This window comes from Chaetodon auriga, chromosome 14, assembly GCF_051107435.1.
Source record: "Chaetodon auriga isolate fChaAug3 chromosome 14, fChaAug3.hap1, whole genome shotgun sequence".
Lineage (NCBI taxonomy): Eukaryota > Metazoa > Chordata > Actinopteri > Chaetodontiformes > Chaetodontidae > Chaetodon > Chaetodon auriga.
The window spans coordinates 22,547,342-22,568,133 of NC_135087.1; positions in this window are offsets into that span (position 1 = coordinate 22,547,342).

A 20,792-nucleotide genomic window follows, 5' to 3' on the forward strand; every position below is an offset into this window, starting at 1 on the left:
ACAGGTGGAGAGTGGTAGACATTACTGGGGGCAGGGACAGAGGGGCAGACAGGGCAAAAAAAGAACAACTGAGGCAGCCATTGAGACAGCTTAAGTGTCTTAGTGGCACTAGTTTATTGTTAGTTTATTGTTTTGGATTTAAAGGCTGCGACTTTCCTGCTTTGAGTCATACTCACCATGCTCGTAAGTGTTGTTTCTAGCAGCAGCAGGCAGCTGTTTTCAGTGAAAAAGCTCTGATAAGCCCACTGTGTACGAGCTGCTCAGCAGCAAACAGCAGGCAGACACAGTTCGAGACTAGCTGGTGAACATAGTGGAGCATTTAGCAGCCAGAGAGACTGATATTCGCCTCAGGACTTGGTGGAGACCAAAAACAGAGCTAAAACTCAAAATGAACGCTTATGCTGCTCTGTGTCTGGATGTGGGCAGGACTTTGCTCACATGTTCTATATCAGCTTAACAAGTAACTGTATGCTGTGTGTTATTCTCAGCCTGTTGTATAGCTCTGCTCCCAAGCAGAATAAACTGACTAATGCAGCTTACAGCACGCAACAATGTACTCATTATGTCACAATGGGCTTTTTCTAATTTCCACAAATTGCGTAAGGGCTAAGATGTCATTATTTAGTTAACTGGTACTCAGTGAGCTGTTCTAGCCTTATTCTACTGACATTAGTGGGACTGCTATCCACTAACCTCTCTTTAACCTGAGACCTAATACCCAGGGAGGCACTGCTGCATACCTGCGTGTTTTACTCATTGTCTGACCAAGATTACAGTCGGAATTTAAATACCGCTCTGAATGGTTAATTTACCATTAAATTCAGGGGGCAGAGAGAGTGTGTGGGGGGATGTGAGCGCTGTTTGAATACGGCCAAGTGTGACCGTGGCCACGGCATCTTAAATGGATTCAGTACAGGAGCCCCCTGGGTTTCCCCCGAGAGAGCCCCGAGTAATACATCATATTGCTCTTAAAATAGCTATTAACCACTGTGAGGAGAGAGACAGAGAGGAAGGGAGGGAAAGATGGAGGGGGAAATTAAGCAATGTTCACAGAGTCATTCTCATTCAATAACTCACCATTAACCTAAGCACTAAAAAGGCTTGCTGTCTCTCTCTGTTGTGTGTGCCTTTAATTGATTCTCCTAGTCTCTTTGTGGGCCGGTGAAGGGATAGAGAAAAGGATGAGGAGGAAACTTACAGATGAGGCCTGATTCTCTCTCTTTCACTTTCCTGTCGGAGTATTTGAACTGGCTCTAGTGCCTGCGTATTAGACAAGTGGATAGCAGATATGTAGCATAATCCCTCTCAAATTGAGAGCATCCAAAACCCATTCACAAACTTTATGTCCTGTGTATCTCCAATTAAAAAGGCCCTGCCAGATAAGTATGGTAATGAGAGAATCCAAGGAAAATTAGATACGCAGCACTAATCTGTGGCTGTAAAGGAGGTTGAGGGGAAAGAAGTAAGATTAGGATTTAATCCACCAATATCCATTACTGCTGCTCAAACTGTCCAATGCACCAGCTAAGGTTAACGTACGAAACAAAAACAAACAACTCTGTGATGAGGTTTGCTCAAGATGCGTGATTGAAATCCCATCCTTCAAATTAACATACATATATGCAAATGAGCTCTTAATTAATTGCAAAACATATTTTTGATTAAATACTCCAAACGTCATGATTCTAATCTTGACCGGGAAAGGGGGGGAAAAAAAAAAAGTTTTAATTAATTTTGCCAGTTAAACCTCATCAACACTTTGAATGGAGTGTAATTAGGATGCCGCCCTCTCTTCTTATTTCTCAACGGCGAACTCAAAAATCAGCCATTGTTATCACATTTGTAATGCAACCAGTGTGTGAGATGAGGCCGTGATAAATAAGCAGGGTCCTGATTTTCATACTCAAAATAAAATAATGCTGGTAATTGGGAGATATTCCAATATTGATTAAATTAGATGGAAAACACTCCTTTCATTAAGGCTCTATGATATAGCCTAATTCTGATCATCTTCTCTCTGTCTTGGGATTACCAATTAAAGGGGCTTTGTGGAAGTTTTTCAAACTGACGGGCGAAAGAGGGCTAACTGAAATTACGCCTATAGTTTATGAGAATGGAAGCGCGCCTCCCGTCTCCTTCCACACTGTTTACCAAGGACTGTGTTTGTGTGGGAAGTCATGGTTAATGATGTATTCATCCTTTCTCGCTGTGGAACTCCAGGCCCAACTCAACGTGTATTGTGCTCAATTATGTGAAGAGGGAGAGCTGATAATGAAAACTAACATGAAGCCCCTGAGTGGATCAAGATGTGTGTGTGGGAGATAGAGCGGGAGAGAGGGTGTGTGTGCTGGCTGGCATAACTGTATCCCTTCTCTTTCATCATGCCCAGGCAGAAGCCACAACTCCTTGCAGTTTCTCAAATGAACCTTTCAAAGCCTCCCAAACTTTCAGCCTCCCTCCCCATCCAGCTCCACCAAAGCAGCCGTCCACTTAAGAGTATAAGGAGGCTTACTGGGGGATAAGACCCTGCGAGGTGCTCGAGGTGAGATAACCAATTACCCATGATCACTTTTGACTCTTCTAATCTCCCCGCTGTATCGGCGGGATTTAGCCGCGGCAGCACCTGTGAAACCCGGCCATCTCCAATCTGCCGCCGTCCGCCTTTGTTATTCTAATGTCAGCCACTTGACTCATGCACTTCAGTCAAAGGGGATAAGCACCTGCTGGGTCGGGAGGAGTGCTGAGGGGAGCGACCCTGTGACCTTACAAACAGACAGCGTTGATTGATAAGTGGGATTTGGTCGGAGACTCTCGGAGTTTCATCAGGTCCTTCTCTCGGAGGAGCCGATGACAAAGCACCGCTGTCTTTCCCATGGAAACAGAGCGACACACATGGAGGTTATAAAAGCCACATGTGGCTGTGGTGTCATTGCAGCAGAACTTGTTTTTCAAAGTGCATGACGAAGTGCGCTGGTTCACAGATCGGATCGGTTGTGAGTCCAACAGATTTTTCAATTTCAGCATCCAGAGTTATGAGGACGGAACTTTACAGGCTGCCGCTCTCAAACCAATGTTTAAAATGCAATCAAGACAGAGTGCCTTGATGCTTTTCTTTGTCATCATCTGCCTAGTGGATGACAGTCAGAGACTTAAAAATTATTTGTCCCAAACAAACATGTTGATCCAATTGCTTTGGGCTTCGAGGCAGAGCCCTCCAAACCACAATCTACACCGACTCATCATTTCTCAGTTCATGTTCACTTTATTTATCGACTTTAACTTTTCACTGCTGCTGTCAATCATGATGCCTCAGGTCAATGAGGTCAGCAGATGCACTTGATTTATAAATGTGAGCAGGTCTTGGGCAATACTGGCAAAACTCTGACAAGAATTGATGACTGTTTGGACAAAGCAGTTTTTGTGGCTTTTATCTCAGTTAGACTGAGTGGATAAAATGTTCTTTGTGCACATACTTGAATTATATAGTTGTAATTTTTCATTTTCAATAAGTCTTGAATAAGAAGTTTATATTCAATCAGAAAGCACAAGTCATGTGTCAGCATATGGTTATGAAGGCCTTGTTTAGGTTAGCACAGATATTTCAATATTGGAGTACATGTTGGCCAATAAGTAAAACTGCACTACAGAAACTGTGTTGCCATGATGTGATTTATCCACCAGGGATTACTGACATAACTTTCATTCTTTAGTTGGCTACATTTTAGGATAAATCCAGCAGACTGTAAATGTGGCTTGAGAGTCAACTTGCCATGAACCAAACTGGTTTTTCAAGCACATACAAACATGGCAACTATGTAAGCCTGACGTAATACAATGTATGTGACAATGCTATTTTTAAAGTGAGCTGATGTAACTTTTTACCTAACTACTGAGCTGTACTGAACAACTCACCTGACAAGTCTAATAGTAGCACAAGTAGAGAGGAGACAAAAAGACAAAAGACAGTCAGAGAACTGACAGTCAAGTTACACAGCTAACATAAGAAACTCTAAACTGCTGCTCATACCAGACCAATAAGGCTGTAGCTGCAAAGCTCCCAAACCTGTATTGAATTGAGCAAGGGTGCATTTTATTGCTAGTAAATTAAACTATTTCCTTGGAAGAAGGAGAATGTGTTATTGATTATTTCAAATGTGGCACAGTCTTGCTTTTAAGTGTGTTTAAAGTGTTTGAAATGAGCTTACGTGCATTGCTGCACATACAGTACACACGAGCTGCACTGCCATGTGCAGAGAGCTCGACACTTTGCCACAGTGGCATGATGAAAGGTACATTCAAAGAGCATCAAAGTGACACTAAAGTACAGTATCTTCTATGGGACCAGTTTTTCTTGCCAGTCTGGCTTCTCACCAACCTTTAAGAAATGTCAAGTGGCTCGTGCAATTGAGGGATACTTTCACATCTTAAAGTCTGCCCTGCACTTAAGGGCATTCAGGAGCTTCACGAGAATACCAGAGGTTTCTGGGAGGGCAGCGGCTACAACAGAGGGCTTCATCTACTGATGGAAGAGAACAATTCCAAGACCTGGCTCTAGATTTATTTCAGACAAGCTGCTAAAAAGGCCATCTGTTGGCCAGACTACACGGTGGATTTATTGTTACGAACCAATGTGACAGACATGATTCGAAAGCTAAATGTTCAATTGTCAACATGACAAGTACAGTAAAAGGAAAGTGCTCAGCCACATTTAGCTTGTGTTACTTTTCTGGAAATTCCAAGAAATTAGGACATTTTTTAAAACTTCAGAAGAAAATATTTTTTATGTAGAGCAAAAAAATATGGAGAAGCCACCCAGTGGGGTTGCAGCAGAGAGCAACATCCCATCTTTACTAATTGATTCCCTCGATTCATTCTTCCCGTTTGCCCAAATGAAGCTCTCGAGTTGGGTTTGGAGCACATAACAAGCCATGAAAAATACTAGTTGGATCCAAAATAAAATATCATTGAGAGATTTATTTCCAGAGAATGTTGGACTTTGTTATTGGATTGGTGTTAGCTCTTTGGCCTGTCTTTTCCTTTTGATTTCCCTTGGTGTAAAGTATCCCAGACCACTGGATTAGTGGCAGACAGGAGTGGTTGTCCCATTGTTCAAACAACTGCTGCCACTTAAGAGCTGTCTACATATAAACATGCATAGTGTAGTTTTAAAAGAGGGGCACCCTTGAATCCAATTTTTTTTTTTTTTTTTTTAAAGGTAACAGTTTTTATTCGGTTTCCCACCAAAGGCATTGTATATGTCCTTAAGGTCTAACACATTGAAGGCATTTCCTGCCTTGTGAAACATTAACAGTCTTTAAAGTCTTTAAATGTTTTCAAGCTGTATTATTTCAGCTTGCAGTAATCTATTTTTTTCTTTATTTGCACATTGCTACATTTAAAGGCTCATAACTGCTACCAACTGTTGATATGCATTAGTGGTCTGCAGTCTGCATAGATGTATATGTCGACCCAACGGCCCATCTGCTGTGTTTAATTTTGTACTCATGCCATTCATCTTTGGAAAGCTAAGATTCTTGTGATTTGATTGATGCAAATCATTTCAAGATAAAATCACAACAGCAGGTACAATCAAGCCGACAGGAAACAAACAACCAATTATAAAATCGAGGCAAGTCTCATAGTAATTCAGCAAAGCTCCATACTATCAAATATTTAGTCCAAAACACGATAAAACCATGGAAAGATGTGGAAAGGAAGTGCTTCTCCCTGTTCTTCCATGTAAAGATCAAGCCAATTGCAACAGATTGTGCAGATGACTGGGGCTTTGGGTATGCTGCTTCAGTAGTAGTAGTAGTAGAGTGAACTGATATTACTCAGTTTATTCAGCTTAACGTTGAACACAAGGAAATGCAGTCCCTTGAATAACCCAAATTGAACCTTTTTAAAATAAACAGCAGTCTAAATAAACAAACCAAAAAAATGTCAGAAAATTCCTTAACAAAATATAACCTTTTAAATTAGCTTGTCAAAAAAAAAGTATAAAAAATGCTGTAAATGGCTCTGAAACCCTAAATGTTCTCCACAAACTCCATATTGCACTTAATGCTCATTACCTACAGCGTGGGCCCAAACACTCACGCACACACATACAATGAAGTGGTGGAAAGGAAAAATACGTTCCAGGCCCGTGTGATGCTAGAGTGTGGTGTGGCCAATAGAAATCCTCTCCTCTCACAAAGAAAAGTAAATGAGACTCACAGTTCAGAGGGAAAAGTCCTCCCCTCGATGCAGCAGAGGCTCGGCCAGTCCAACTTACAGTTCAGTTGAAAGACTCCTCAGTGGACGCCGTGAAGACATCCAGGCAACAGTAACAGTGAAGTTCCCACCAGCAAGTGTGCTCAGTCCTCCTCGGTCAGGCACGCTGTCCTCTGACCTGCAGTTCACTTTTGCTCCAAATTACACAAAACCCAAACTCTTCCCAATAAATTTAAAGTTAAAGGGTAAACTGGCAGTAGAATTTTAACTATAGGTTTCTTCTAGTTACAAATTTTGCCTTTTTTTTTCTTTTTTTTGGACAACACCTAGACATACCACTAGTAAAATGTATGTAAAATGCCATTTTTCTTTGGTATTGTTAACTGTTTTTATTGAACTTGGACTAAGGTAAGTCTTCATACTATGGTCCCATTGTGTTTCCCAGTTAACAAGGCCCAGATATAGTCGTCTGCAGCAATCTATTTGCAAAGAAATATTCAGGTGGAAATAAAAACCTTCTACTTCAGTGTATTCAACCTTCTATTACTCAACACCAGCAGCGCTTATAGGGATTCTGACTGCTGAGGATAAAATCTCAGATTGTTACATTTTAGTTCTTTGGGTATGCTTTGGATAGGTGTTTAAGGCTAATCGTACAGGAAGGGTAAGATAAATCTACCTTGTGACACCTTGGCTTGAATATTGGACTTACACAAGTCCAAATAATGCCAATGTTGCTGTGCTGAGTGTCACAATAGGCAAGTGTTTCCAAACACATTGGCCAAGGGTAATAATATGTATAAGATGCTGTGTTTGCCACTGTTTACTGCTCACAAATGGCCCCAAAAATGTAATGCTGCTTTTAGCTGTAGTTAAATTGTGGTTATGGTTGGGAAAGATCATGGTCATGGTTAAGAAACCATCATTTAAAAATATCACACTAATTCTGACTTTGATTCAGACAGCAAACAGTCATTATTATCACAACTAAAAGAAGTTATGTGTCAGGAAAAATACTATACATTTTAAGCGTTGGAACAATTGACCAGTGCGGTTTTACAGAGATAGTTCACTGACAGCACAAGAAACATGAGCACTCAAACTATCAGAGCGGCTGTAAACAAGCCATCTAAAATACTTTATTTGGAGATACAAAGCCAAAAATTAGTGTACCTGGAATGTTTGGAATAATCCATTGCACACTGATGGCAAGTATGTCAGGTCAAAGTTGAAGGAAGAGGATCTGTAAACATTGAAGAATGTTTACAGCAGAGATTTTGGGGAATCATTTTACATTTGCATTTTTAGTTTGACTAAACTGAGGGTTTGTCTGATCACCTGACCAATGTTTCCCTCCTGCCATATCTAACTTTAGCCAGTGTTTCTGCATTCCCAATTGGTAAATACAATCTTGTTGCTATCAATATAGTCATTAGTCATTTTATCTGACGTACGAAAGCGTAAACGTAAGCGATGTACATATGAATTCACACACTGATGGCACAGCATCAGGGGCAGTTTGTTGGGGTTGAGTGTCTTGCCTAAGGATACTTCTGCATGTGGACGGCCGAGGCCAGGGATCAAACCACTGGCCACCTGATAGGTGGACGACCGTTCTATCTCCTGAGCACAGCAACCTCAATATAAAGGATGGCTAAACTTAAGAAAATAAGGCCCATGTTGTATCCTGTAGCTTTCAAATTTAAACTTAAAAGCAATGTTGTCTTTGCGTGCCAATCCTGGCTCTCATTTTGTCCAGTGGCCTGGAGTCACAACAAAATCACATATCACCTCTTTAAAGCAGAGTTTGGATTCAGAGGTCTCGCAGAGACGCTCTCTGCCCATTTTCCCACCACATACCCTTCCACGAGGGAAAATCTGACCCATCATAGGATTTCCAAGCCAGACAGGATAATCTGACATGCTCTAAGATGACACTGCTGCTCTCCTCTCGCTCTCGCTCTCCCTCTCCTTCCCCTCCCATCTCAAGTTGGGGTGCCGAGCTAGCACAAATGAGAGACACTTTGAAAAATAAGCTGCTCATTTGGGACTGAGTGGATTCATATGGTTGGCCAGTGCTCAAAGGCACAGCAAAAAACAGGGCAGTTGGGTCAGCTTATTATTTCAGTGGATACAAGGCGCTGATGTTCTCCCTCATCTGGCATTTTCTCAATCAAATGGCCTTGGCCACTAGAATGTGGGCCAATATCCATGGACTCCCGTCTTCATCCTTTCAGCCAAAATCTTTAGTCACTGGTCATGATGGTTAGACTTGCCTCAACACTGAAAAAACAATGGTCAGATTTGACTGGAGGAGAACCGTAGAGACAATTTTCTTTACCTGAGGCAGATATTAGCAGCAAAAACATTGCTCAGACAACATGGCAATAAGGGCAAAACAAACATTTGCCCAGTGCTCCCATAGCAAGTTCGCCTGGTGATGAATGAGTCCTTTTCTATGGTTGTACAGTGTCCTCCAAATAAAGTCACTCTCAGGAAAACAGTATAAGCAGCTGCAGGATGACTTGTATGTACCTTTCACCTCCAAACACCACTCACTCAGCCAAAAACCTCAAATCGAGTGTTTTCAGTCCGAGGGCTGTATGCGACACAGGAAGGGGTTAAGACGAGTCTTGCGGTGGCAGGGCTTGGCGAGGAGCTTCACAGGCAAACTAGACCACATCAGTGCAAACACTGCACAGCACCACCAACATCATGGAGAGACAGACACATGTTTATAAAACAGAAATAGCAAGCGCACTATTTCCTCGACCTGTCTGCGTGCTGAATGTGCACTCCCTGTCATGTCATGGTGATAGTTCTATATCTAACACAAGAGAGAATAAAACAAGCAGGGTTCACATCACACTACAGATACTTTTATGCCCAGCATCATTTTTAAAATATTTATAGTTGCTCATGGAGTGAAAAACCTTTGCATGATTGAAGGTTAACTATATTTACAGTATGTGTTGCAGGTGCACTCACACACACACATTTTCAATTGGATCATGCACTCTTACAGGCGCCGTGTATGAGTACAGTACAGTGCATGAGTGTTTCTTGGGGATTTCCTGAGCTTGGTGAGGTGTGAACATGTCTTAGCTCTGGGCATCACATATATCGCCTCTCACATCAGCCTCTGCTGGCCTGAGACCATGCAGCCACTCTGTGTGCCAGTATGATCTCTCAAACAACAAGGATTTATTCAATGTCATGTGAATCCAGAGAAAGAAAAACCTGTGAAATTGAGGACTCAATATTTTGACAGAACAGATGGCTGGGTCAAGTTTTTTTATTTTTTATTTTTTATTTTTTTAAGGTATCAAAGCTATTAACAGGAGGCAAGAATCGAATTCACTTTCATGCCAGGAACAACTTTGTAAGGAGTCGCTTTGTGCAAACAGCACAACTAAGTTTTGTATTGCTACAATATGACACTCAGTCACACCAAGAAAACCTGAGGCAGCAAAATGAGATATGTTCAATGTCAAGCATCCATCCGCTTTCTACAGCTACTGTACCTGTAATACAAAACTGTCAAATGGATCTTCTGAGCAGTGTTGTACCAGTACTTTTGGAAAGATCTGAAATTTTACTTTCACATTGTGTTAGACTGGCCACATTTAAAAGTCCATCCTTAACAAAGGCATGAAATATCTTAAAAAAAAATCAGAAGAGGAAAGAACTTGGAGGAAACATCTTAAATGAACATAAATCCAACTGAGTATTTCTGAAGGTGAGAGTTTGAGAAGCTAAGGCCAGACCTCACCTTAGACTCCAGGAAGGACAACAGGCAACAGGACAGATACAGACTCCAGCACCATCAGTGTCCAGACTCCAGCACCATCAGTGTCCAGACTCCAGCACCATCAGTGTCCAGACTCCAGCACCATCAGTATCCAGCCTGTGCAAATATGTGGAGGCAGGTTAACTGCAGTTTGGCTAACCATTGATCTAATCATCTCTCTGTTCGTGTGTAGCTGCTTTCTCACATCTCAATTGAGTGAGTGACTGGATCTTAACCAACAGAGGTGACGGTCAGAGTGACAAAACTAAAATTATTGTAAATTGTTGTATTAAAGTTGTAATTAAGAATTGAAGAATTCTGTATTATATCGTAAGCAATTAAAATTTGCTTGTAATTTCATTGAATAATAAGGAGGGATATTTTTTATTTTTAATTAATTCTCAAGTTCTTTCAAATACCATACTGGCCTGCACTTCATTTGGTATGAGCAGTTTATTGATGAATGCTTTTCATTCTTTATGGAGAACCATTCAACACATGCCACAAACTGTCATTTGTTAGCATTTTCGACATGTGTTTTTAATGCACCTCAGCTGGTCTTTAGCAGCTTAAATGTATTTGTGTTCTTCCCTTTCTGTAGTTAATAAATATCATCCATTACATCCATTTCCATCATGTCAACTAAGTTATTTAGTAAACTAATTTCATTTTTAGTTACTGACAGAGAAAACATTAAATACTGTACATTCATGTAGGTGAAGGGTTTTTTTTTTTGCCTTCTTTTGCAGAAGTCCTTGGCATCAAGGCCATGATGGACATCAAGCATGTGACTGAGAATCTGGGTCAAAGCCATAACAGGACATTCATACACATTCATTATGAGACATCCACCACCTTGTGCTCACCTCTCTGTTTATGAATTAAGTGTTTAGGGTGAAGCATGGTTGAATTTGACACTTTGATTGGAACACAGTGACCAAGTTATGTGAATACTTGATATTGTACGAGCACCTCTTTTCATTCTACTTTGCACCTTTCTCACACTTGTCATTCATCTCTTTCTTTCTCTCACTCTTTCTCTCTCTCTCTCTCTTCACTCCAGCTCCCCTCTCCATATGCAAACTGGCCTGACCACAATAGTCAACAGCACGCACATGATTAAATGGTACACAGGGACCAGGAGAAATAGCTGTGGTCGGTGGCTTGGCCGGAGGCCGGGGGTTGAGGCAGGGGGACAGACTCTTGCTTTTAATCACAGAGGGAGATAATGGCTGCCATACGCCACCACCGCCGACTTTGTTTTTCCCACAATCCAGCCACCAGAACAGCTTCTCCATCAGCTATGGCAGTAATGTCCGATTCTCTTCTGCCTCCTGTCCTTAAAAGACAGAAGGAAAAAAGAAACTCACCGTTATCCACTTTGTCAAGGTCTGCAGATTTAATGCCCATCTTTAAATACAGTCATAAAGGCTGGATGTCCTGTTTGGCACATTTAAACAGGACTGGAGTGTGTTTAAGATCATTAACAGCCCGTTGCCCTGGCTAACCTTGAATCCACAACTCTTATGGAGCATAATGCTTTAAGATACAACCCTGACTCCAGAAAGGTTGGGACACTGTGTAAAATGTGAATAAAGACAGAATGCAATCATTTGCAAATGAACTGTGTTTACCAACAACGGTTCCCGAGCCCATGTACAAATATCCTTTATACAATCATGTGTTCACAAAGTGGTGAACCTCGCTCCATCCTTTGTGAACAACTGAGCCTTTCCAGGATGCTCCTTTCATACCCAATCATGAATGAACCTGTTTACCTGTGGAATGATCCAAACAGGTGTTTTTGGTGCATTCCACAACTTTCCCAGTCCAGTTTGAAACATGTTGCTTGCATCAAATTATGAATGAGCATATATTTACAAAAATCAATGAGGTTGATGAGATCAAATTTAAATATATTTTCTGTGCTATTTTCAGTTGAATATATGACAAAAAGGATTTGCAAATTATCACATTCTGTTTTATTAATTTTTTTTTTTTTTTTTAGTGTCCCAACTTTTTTGGAATCAGAGTTGTATTACTTTAACACCAGTCAAAGTCTTCCACAAATGAAATCATACCTAAGTTTGACACCTAATTTTTATTCATATTGGTCCCCATCAATATCATCCACTTTCATTTTCAACACTGCAGTTGTTGAAGACGACTTCTTCCCCCACTATCAAACAGAGCAATCAAAATCGACCCAGGTAAGCAAGAGGAGGCTATAAGAAGGAACAAGAAGAAGAAGAACAAAAAGTTGGACAGAATGATTGGATCTCATTCAGATGTCATTGAGGATGCTGGAGACAAATATTAATACCAAGTGTAAATGTAATCAGGTTTTTTGAATGTTATCTGGATATAAATAAATTACAATGAATTATATCTGGCTCTTTAGCAGGTTCAACACTGATAATTTGATCAGGAGACAGAAAGGAATAGTGTGGTCCACTGTGGGTATAATACCAACATCTGATTGAATTGGCTTGAAGTACAACAATAAATATAAACACCAGGTAACATAACAGTATAAAGCCTCTTGGAAAATGTGCTTATCAGGAGATCAATACCAGTCTCATAGGTTGAGTACTGACCTGCGTCTGAACATGTTTAGCTTATCTTAGCATAAAGACAGGTTGGCTCTGTCCAAAGTGAGATAAATGTGCTAAGAAACACCCAGTGAGCTGACTTTTGACACATTATAGTGTAAATGTAAATTAAAAATTTGCTGTTTCGGGGGAGTTATGTGATGGACAGTAACTATGTATCTGTTGATTGAAGAGGTGGGAGCAAAATAAATAAGCGTATGTGTTGGTAGGCCTATTTTTATTTTGAGAGAGCCAGGCTAGCTGTTTCCCCAGACTTCCAGTCATTATGCTAAGATAGGGTTTCTAGAATATGTGTATTTCTGTATCATTCCTTGGTGATTCCACTTCCTGAAAATCTTTTATTTACTGATTTTTTGCAGTTCACAGAAATATCGTCAATTGAGTTGTATAGTCATGGCGATCTGTTTACCTGTCTAAATAATGTTAAAATCTGAAAAAACATATTCTGCCTGTATTGTATTAGGCCTTAATTCACTGCAAAAATGATGCTGAAATTGAGCAGCTGTTTCCTCCTCTTGGCAGTCCTTGTTACTTAAGTGTGATTCGATTTGTGTCCTGGTTTTTAGACGGCAATGTTCAGAATTTGGCTGCTTTGGACCTGAAGATGATTATCTCATATCGCAAAACCGGGACATAGCACACACAGAGAGAAAAGAGAGGGGTGGTGAGAGACCTTGGCCACGTGTTGAAGGTAACAATCATGCGGATGGTAGCACCTGATACTTAACAACTGGCAGAACTTGAAATAGAAGAGTATTAGAGTACTAAAATTACAAATTATTCTTTGTACTTAACACACAGAGAAAAAGACATGAGAGCCAAACACATTTTCTCTCTACAATTAGAAATATCCTGAACTTAAATTAGAATGATATAATCCCTTTTAATTAGTTAAACATCTCTGAGGACTAGACCTTCCTAATGTCAGCTTACCACAGATTTGATGAAACCTATTAAACACTGAACTTGAAAATATTACTTACCAGTCACATACTTTGCTTAAGTGTTCTTTGAAGTGCAAGTAATTCAGATGAACCATGTTGATTTAAGTTAACTAAGTACCAGTATAAGGAAGTTTAATGAATGACCTCAATTAATCTAAGGGGGGGGTACAATCTTTGAAAAATGAACACTGCAGTCATCAGAACTAACATCTTTCTTGTCAGTCCTCGTCTGCTTGACCAACATCAGATTCTTCTTTGTTTCTTCTTCGTCAGCTAATTTCCCCACATTCACAGCACACCACATGTACTGTAAGCATTTATTTGAAATATTGTTTTAGCTTTATTGCTACACACAGGAGTGAGTCAATTACATTTCCAGTGTGAAGTCTACAGGAATAAATCTTCATATTGATAATGTTTGTGCACTTTCATAGTTTGTTTTGCACCTGTAGTTTCCTCAGACCTCTGACTGGACTCTGAGTAATTAGAGCTACTTCCACCTGACAGGAAAGAGTGCACAGCTGTTTTTAAAAGTATTTCAATATTATTCCTATGCATACATATCTCCTGCTCTCCTACTGAGCATGATTAAGTGCTGATGCTACGTATTACTTTTCTAAAACTCAAAATCAGCTCAGGAAGGGTAGTTGTGATGTTATGATGCGCTGAGGATAGCCCTGCCAGTGTCTTTGTTAACAATAGCCAATCCCTCGCTCATGACCAGCTCAGCTCCACCTTTTCTCTCCTCTCTTTCTACTCCTGACTCTTCTCTGATTTTCTTCTCCATAGAAACTTATCTGTAAAAGTACATAGGTAACTTTTGAATAGTTCTGTTTGTACGTGAATAGATATGAGCCCACTTTTCAAAATTGTGTCTGCAGTATATAGTTTTGTATGAAGGGAGGTGTTCCAGGGACGTCCAGCTGGGAGGAGACCACAGGGAAGATCCAGGACTAGGTGGAGAGATTCTGTCTCCACACTGGCCTGGGAACGCCAGTCAGAGCTGGCTAATGTGGCCCGGGAAAGGGAAGTTTGGGGTCCCCTGCTGAAGCTGTTGCCCCCGAGACCCAACCCTGGATAAGCGGTTGAAGATGAGATGAGATGAGAGATGAAGAAAAGTGATTATGAATTAAAGCTTTACTGGACACATTTAAATATGTTTAATATGTTATCTTTTCTGTCAGAGTTGTTCAAGAAGTGTAAGTGTGTAAGTGTAAGTGTTAAAGTGTATGAGAAGAATAGTAGGCCTGATGTATTGATTGCTACTCCTGACCACTGGAAGTAAAACACACAACCTCAGCAAGTAGACATCACAAGTTAAATAAGCTAAGTTAAATAAATGAATACAATGTCATTTTTCACTAGAATATGTGTATTTATTGCACTAGAATAAATGCAATTATTGCACTTCGATGCTTGCTGGAAGTCAGTGTGGTTGTAGAAGAGTAAAAAAAAACTGTTCTGAAGAGTGGTGGTCAGTGCTCTGATGGTCTAGTCCACCTATGGACAACAGGTGGTTGATGTGTTCTGATGGATATGGCTTTACACAACATAAATAAGAAAGTATGTTTGTGGATGGTGAGATATTTGTGGATCACTGCACACATTTTGTGGATCGCCATCTGTGGTTTACAACCATTAAACTCCAGTAAGAACTTCCATTAATGTTTACCACGGAACATCATTCAGGTGCCTGAAGTGTGGTCGCTGGGTTGAATTTGAAATGGTTCAATTTTACCCATGATCTCCATCTTATATATCTGGGAGGCTGTTCAACGCCTAAATACAGCTCTCTATTTAACAGAAAACAACTGTTGTTTAACTCTTGTCTGGGAAGGACAGAAACTAACTGGCCCTCTTATCTAATGTGATTTATTTTCAGAAATGTTTTAGGAGTATCTGACTCGAGGCTTGACGAGGGATAAAACAGTGATGCAAAATGTTGGCCTACTCCACATTTGTACGGATGACATTATAAGATGAGCGTGATGAATTAAAGGCAGACGGGTGACTTAGAGGGGGAGACAGCACAGTGGGAGGTGAATGTGTGTGCGTATGTGTGTGTGTGTGAGAGAGATAGAGAGAGAGAGAGAGAGAGAGAGAGAGAGAGAGAGAGAGAAAGCCATTAGATCACAGCCATATCAAACACATTTTGAAGTTTGATCATTCTTGTTCAGTCATTATTTCTCCACTTATTTCTTGGTGCAGATACCCCTGCCCCCCTAACACACACACACACACACACACACACACACACACACACACACACACACATAATGTACACACACACATTGTAGGTTGAATTTCCATTTCAGCATGTCTGGCTGGAAGCCCTCACTCTGGGACAGCCATATCGCTTTCCTGGCACTGCTGTCCTCAGCGCTGGCTGCCAGGCCTGGACTGGCAAAACCCTAAAAATCTGGGGCCTGATGCATCTTTTACAGTTTACAGGAATGTGTCAGCAGTAATCTTTTGGCGACCATCTTTGGAAATTCAGACCGACATTCTAATGAAAGCATTGTGATACTCTGTGGCAGAAAGAACCCGCTCTAATTGTATCTATTTAAAGCAGCTGTTTTCATATGGCTGTCTCACTCGGCTGTGGCCCGGATTCATCTCTAGTGACTTCATCGGCCATGCTGGGTGTGGATTTATTAGAAACTTGCCACCGTTTTTTAAGTAAACAGAGGTGGCCTAGACTGAGCTTTAATCACGTTCTGTGAGCTGCCCAGAGAGGTTGTTTGGTTTCAATTAGGTCAGCGTAACTTGGCTTTCTCCTCTGTCGGATAATCTCTCCCTCATCCCCAACTCTTTTATAGCCGCTGCCAGCCAGCATTGCCAGTACAGCGCATGAAATCAAATTTGAACGCTGACCCCTCTGGAAAATCGGAATCGGTGAAAGGGGAACCTAATGGGAGTTCTAAAGGGGTGGGCGTCATGTTTTTACCCTCCTTGTGCCCCAAAGAGTGGATTTAGAGCAGTGTGCCGCCAGCAGTGTAAACCAGGCTGTAGGGGAGGCGTGTATGGCACAGCGTGCTCTGAGCTTACTGCATGGATCGCTGTAATCCACCTCTGTATGGGCGCCAGAGTCTGACTGGCTGTTTATAACGACGGCTACAGTTTGTGGAGAACATGAGAAGGTCTCTGCTCTCATGAGGCTTGGACTACAGTGTGTGAGAAAGTGTCTCACAGGAAATTTGGAGGGTTTTTCCAGTGAAATGCCCAAGCTAGGCTTTTCTGCACCCATTCTTTTTAGATCTCTTTTACTGTGTTTACAATGACAACAATTTCATGAAGACCTCTAAATGATTCTTCTTAGATTTCTTCATAGCTGTCCTGGTTTAGAGAACACAGAACAGGAGCTTTTCAACTCTAAACCTCATCAAACCCATGGATGTGATTGGTGTGTCACACTGGCCTGCCTCACACCACAAGTTGGGGTCGCCAACCCTGTTGTTTCCAGGCCACGGGCTTCTGCTGGAACCAGGGGTCAATCGATCATTTTGATTCATGTCGGCTGCCAATCACAGATCAGAGGTGGCCTGTGGCACTACAAAAGGTTATCGCTGAAATTCATCCTGGGTTTGTTTCATGTGCAGGGTTCATATCAATGTCATTGTCATTTCAAATCGAACCAACATGCTACTCTCTGGACTTTTCACCTGGTGCAACCAATACTTGCTATACTTGCTTCTTGTAGTTTCTTCTGCCATTTGTCACTGATACTGATGATTACACTTCTGAACACATTTAGAAACAGCATTTAGATACACACTGAAAATAGATTATTGAGCTGGTGTGTTCTTCCATCTTAAAGACAATACTTGTTTATATCAGGGATGTAGGTTTGATCTGGAAAGTGGTGGGGACATAAATTTGTCAGGAGGATTTGGCCATATATATGCTGGATTCCAAGTGTGGGCTACAAACATTTAATTGTGTAATGACACTAACTGTAAGAACATATTATGAGTTATTAATGTGATTAATAATGTTATATAAATAAGCAAGAATACACTCTAACCAAAGCTTAGAGTTGAAATGCTTACCTGGCCCCCTCTTTCTGCTCTGTCTCTGTTTCTGTCTTTATGATACCTGTGTGGACAACCACTATGTATCAGACTGTCAGTGATAACCATATTACTCCAGTTCTGGTCTTGCACATTTGTTTTAACAATTACATCAGAAGGATGTGCTCCATGAGATAACATTACAGTACACAACTCTGTCTTTGATACTGATACTTCTACTGCTACTAATAACCACTAAGTGATCCACCTTAACTTAAAAAAGGCCGCTGTTCATGTACTTAGAATGAGAGATGGGAGAAATTGTTTTATAACAATGCTCAAATCAAAAGGATGTGCTCTTTGAGGTAAGAGTACAGCTCATAGTGCAAATCTTTACCAGCTCACTTGCCGCCTGGTATGGGCTTTCTCTCTTTCTGTTCCTATTTCTCTCTGATGTCTGTAACAAAGCTAAATGAAAATGAATGGTTTCCTGATTTGTAATACGAATCTACTATCTTACTAGATAATAAGTTAATCTTGCCTGATAACTTAAATCACCAAGCATCTGCTTACTGGAAAATGTTTTTATGTTATGTAAAGCAAGTGACTACATTTACATGATAATTATCCAAGATAACAATAAATACTTCCCACACTTTCCACTGTGAAAAGGGAAGAGCTCAGTACAGATGCCCGGATACCATGGTTCCTCTCTGGTAACTTCATTGAGAATGAGACATTGTGGCCGAGAGCTCCCCCTTCCAATCTCTGCAGGCATTGCTAATCAGTCACAAGCATATCTCTCAACAAAGTTCAACACATAGATCATAGGTCAACTTTCATGTAGGTGTCTTTACACTTTTTTAGAAAGCTTTTAACCATGTTAACCTTTTTAAAATACTTTAACCCTTGTTTTCACAGGAAGAACCCATGTGACTTTCTATTGTCTGTCTAACTTGTGATCAGTGATCAGGTCATCAAGATCAAGATCAAGTGATCAGTTTACCTGATGAAGCAGCTGTGTGTACTGAAGCAACCACAGCAGCTGTCAGTAAGCACTGGCTTTGGACATGGGCAAAACCAGAGACCTCAGGTGGGTGGTCCAGGGGCAGAACTGCACCTCTCTGGAGGATGGGAAAAGGCTGGTAGCGAAGACGGGATTCCTCTGGAGGCCAGCGATGCAGGCGGTACCCCTCTGGGGCTGGAGGCTGGCAACAGGGCAGCAGGGCTCAGGAAATGGAGATCACTGGAGCTCATGGGCAAATGTGTCAACTGGGCCATCAACGGAGCACCAGGAGCAGGTGTCCGCTGGGCCACTGACTGGGTACAAGGAGCTGGTGTTGGCCAGATTGCAGATGAGGAACCAGGGACAGGTGTTGGGCATTGGTAGAGAGGCTTGCTGGGGATCTGGGGCTGAGGTCTGTGCTGATACCTGGGAACAAGGGGCTGAGGCGTGGGTGTGGTGGAGGCTGGAGTGACAGGCTCAGGAGGAACAGAATGAGGAGGACAGTGGATGTAACACTATCACCAAAGTCCTGCTTCCAGAGACAAGTGGGGATTTTCAGGAAGTCTTTGTTAAAAAAAAAAAAAAAAAAAAAAAAGGATGGCAGGGATGGCTTGAAGGCTAGGAGGTTGTTGGCAGGCTGGTAGGCGGGCAGGTGAGAGATGACCAGTGGCGTTGCTAGGGTCGCTTGGGGCTCCAAGCAAGAAATCCCTGGGGCCCCCACCCCACCCGCGCACATAAATGCACAATTTCATGGGACATTTCTGGGATGAATACTGAAAAAATAGATTAGTGGTCCTCAAAGTGAAGTCCAGGGACCAACAGAGGTCCCTAAAAGCCCAGGCCTATTGTTGTAAATAACTGGCTGGGGTCCCCCTAGTGGCCGGGGGCTCCAAGCAACTGCCTGGCTTGCCTGTCTGCAAGCCCCGCCCCTGGAGATGACTTTAAGACACAAAGAAAAACAAGTTAGTCACTTTAAACATGAAAGCACAAAATCACTGAGAGTATACACTAAGTTGGCAAGTATTACTACCACCGTGATAAAAACAATGATCTGGCAAGTAGGTGGGAGTAGAGCTGGCATTAAAGTACTGTCAGACTGATGAGCTGATGGGTGGATAGAGCAGGTGTGTCTCATCATCAGGGATCCAGTTGCCAGGAGAGTGAGAGAGGGATTGCCATGTCCACACCACAGACACAGAGAGACAGACAGGAGCACAGGGGAAGGGGAAAACACAAGGGAAAAACTGGAACATGGCCGTGTCTTTCCACTCTGTCTTGTATTTCTTGGTCAGGTCCTTCTAAAAAGCAAGTTGAATCAAATGAGTTTTCCGGGGTCTTTGACATGCGTCTTTGGTGCTAAGTGAGCACATTTTTCAAGTGTGGTTTCCACAGCCGTTTTCTGTAAAAATTAGTTCCTATGATGCATGAGTCCTAAACTGTCTACATGGGAAACGGTATGCAGCATCGCCTTTCACAGAGTACACAAGCGACGGTATGTGTTTCTTCCCTTACAAGAACCCAACTGAACCCAACCCAAAGTACTCGTTTGGGTTTATCCACCCAGAGGTCATTTACAATTGCACTACCCTTCCTTCAAACCTCATTTGGAGAGCTGCTAACAGGTGTACAATTTTCGTCTGGTTCGGAGGCAGCTCTTGGTGAAGAAAATGGCATCCCATACCCTGGTAGAGGAGAGGAGAGAGGAGATGGATACACTTGTCTCTGCTGTTGCTGCTAGCTTGGTGTTTATGTCAACACGAGTTCCTGTTTCATGACTGGAATCTACAAAACTGCTGGTGGTGGCTGATTGTTGTAGTGTGGCTGCACCTGCTGAGTGAACATTCTGATTAGGTGAGCTCTTCTTTTTGGTGAACCACTTTCTTATGTCCATTTCCACAGAGGAAATATGATTGCTAATACATAAACCAAGCTAGCTGCACAATGGCTGAAGTGAAACATTGTACTGGCATAAAAAACAAAACCAGTTTAACTGATCACAAGCAGAAGGTGTACTTAGATTATGATTAGAAACAAAGTCAACTATATTCCTGGATGGGAGGGCCTGGCCGGGTCTGCTTGTAAAATAGACAATTGTTCATTAACTTTTCAAATGGTCATTTTCATATAAGGTTAAGCATATATTTTGTAAAAACAATTAACTCGCAAGTTGCTTTTTAAGACAAGATGTGAAAGTAAAAGGATTGCATATTTTAA